The sequence below is a fragment of the Trichechus manatus genome, unplaced genomic scaffold (genome assembly GCF_000243295.1).
Source record: "Trichechus manatus latirostris isolate Lorelei unplaced genomic scaffold, TriManLat1.0 scaffold00137, whole genome shotgun sequence".
Taxonomy (NCBI): domain Eukaryota; kingdom Metazoa; phylum Chordata; class Mammalia; order Sirenia; family Trichechidae; genus Trichechus; species Trichechus manatus.
The window spans coordinates 7532490-7535132 of record NW_004444073.1 but is presented as its reverse complement, the minus strand read 5'-3'; positions in this window follow the sequence as shown (position 1 = coordinate 7535132).

Here is a 2643-nt window from a genome sequence, read left to right as displayed (position 1 = left end):
TTGTTTTTCTAATGTTGAACCATCCTTGCATACCTGGTATAAATCCCACTTGATCATGGTGAATTATTTTTTTCATATGTTGCTGAATTGTATTGGCTAGAATTCTGTCGAGGATTTTTGTGTCAGTGTTCATGAGGGATATTGGTCTGTAATTTTCTTTTTTTGTGGTGTCTTTAGCTGGTTTTGGTATCAGGGTTATGCTGGCTTTGGGAGTATTCCATCCTTTTCTATGCTCTGAAGTACGTTTAGTAGTAGTGGTGTTAACTCTTCTCTGAAAGTTTGGTAGAATTCTCCAGTGAAGCCATCCAGGCCAGGGCTTTTTTTTTGCTGCGAGCCCACTTTTCTGAGCCTTATGTGTATGGTGCCTGGTACAGGGTCTGTGCTCAGTGGTGGCTATAATTTGAGAACTCACAGAGGGTTTAGAGACGATTCCTCCCATTGAACAGACTCACAAACTGAGGCCCAGAGATGGAAGGGGCAGTACCAATCCCCACCAGTGTCCACGAGCAAATGACAGTGGGGGTGCGAATGCAGGACATTGCTGCCCCACACGTCAGTCCCCATGCTCCAGTGTCCGCAGAGGGCCTGGTGAAGCGGATGGAGGCCGTTGCCCAGTGAGCATGGTGAGTGGGACTTGAGGAGCCCTGGGCTCTGACCTTAAGCCTAAGCCTGGGCAGGAGGCTTCTGTATGGTGGGCACAGACACAGAGCCCTCAGGTTCCCTCCAAATTCATCGCCCAGCAGGTGTGCTTGGCTGTCCCGAGCCAGGCAGAGAGGTGCTAACGCAGCTGCTCCCATGTTTTCCAGAGTTCGCCAGGACTTTGATGTCCCCACCAGCCATCTGATTGGTGCATATGGATACTGCACACAGGTAAGGGGCAGAGGGGGACAGGCCAGTTGACCGGTCTTTCCCTTCATCTTCCCTTGTCCCTTCTTCTCTCTTGCTACCTGCCAGCATTCTCCAAGCAGCTGAAACATGCCAACCTGTACTTGGCTTCACTGGCAGGGAGATCTAGAAAGAACCCAGCTTAGCCCTTCATTTCTGGAGGATGTGCTGCATCCAATCTGAGCTCAAAGCTGCAGGGGATGCTGTGTAGCCCCCAGTGCAGGGCAGGGTGCTGGGCCCCAGAAGAAGGCAGGGGGATCCTGGCCCCTTTACAGTTGCGTGGCACGCTGTATTTGCAGAGACCATTCCCTCTGCATCTTCAGAGAGGAGCCCTTGAGGGGCCTCGCCTGGGGCCCTTAACACAGTTTCTTGTCCCTGATCTCCCAGTCACTCAGGTGAAACCAGGGGAAAGGACCTGTTCAAGAATCTACGTAGTAGACATCAGGACCTGGATAAACATCCTGCACCTGGGCTTCATCCTTTACCTCCATGACACCTGTTGCTGTTGAGTCACTTCTGACTCATAGAGACCCTATATGACAGAGTAGAACTGCCCCATAGGGTTTCCAAGTAGTGGCTGGTGGATTCTAACTGCCAACCCTTTGGTTAACAGCCGAGCTCTTAACGACTGCGCCACCAGGCAAGGCCTTCCAAAATGGTTGCGTGGGCCACAGCCAAATCTAACCCTCATTGACAAAAACCCATTGCCCTTGAGTTTCTCTGACTCATGGTGACTCCGCATGTTACAAAGTAGAACTGTTCTCTGTAGGGTTTTCTTAGCTATAATCTTATGGAAGTAGATTGCCAGGCCTCTCTTCTATGGCAGTGCTGGGTGGATTTGAACCATCAACCGTTTGGTTAGTAGCTGAAAGCAAACCATTTCACCACCCAGGGGCCATCTTAGTGGCCAGTGGGGGCAAAAATGTGTAGCTTGGACAGGCTGGACTGAGTTGCTAGGCCTGCTGGACCCAATTGTCCTGGAGGTCCTGGCTCACTCGTGCCAGCTCTGAAAACCTCCCTGGCACCATGCAGGGGTGAGCTTAGGGCCTGCAGTTTGTCAAGGGTGCCTGAGGAACAGAGCAGTTGTCCACCCCTGCATTCCTTATAAGGGCCTCAGGGTGAGGGCCATCCTCTGGCTACCCAGCTGGTCCAGTTCTCACTCTTGGTGCCTGTCTTCCCTGTGGGAGCTCTCACTTCTGCAGGGCAGAGAGTGGTGTGGCCTAGATGTGGGCAGCCAAGTGGATGGATAGGATGCTGGGCCAGAGTCCAGGGCTGGCTCCACGCCCTGTTCTCTGTCTCATTCACAGAATGACTTGGGGCAATTTTCTTCGCTTCTTTGAGCCTCAGTTTACTCATTTGTGGAATGAAGCATTTGGACTAGACCAGTGTTACTTAAACTTTAAGAAGGTCTTGTTCCATGGACGTGGGGAACATCTAGCTCAGTTGGCTTAACATAGTTTATAAAGAAAATGTTCTGCATTCTACCTTGGTGAGTAGTGTCTGGAGTCTTAAAAGACTGTGAGCAGCCATCTAAGATACTCCACTGGTCTCACCCCTTCAGGAGCAAGGGACAATGAAGAAAACAAGATACAAGGGAAAGATTTGCCCAAAGGACTAATGGACCACAATTACCACGGCCTCCACTGGTCTGAGTCCAGTACAACTAGATGGTGCCCGGCTACCACCACTGACTGCTCTGACAGGGATCACAACAGAGGGTCCTGGACAGAGCTGGAGAAAAATGTAGAACAAAATTCT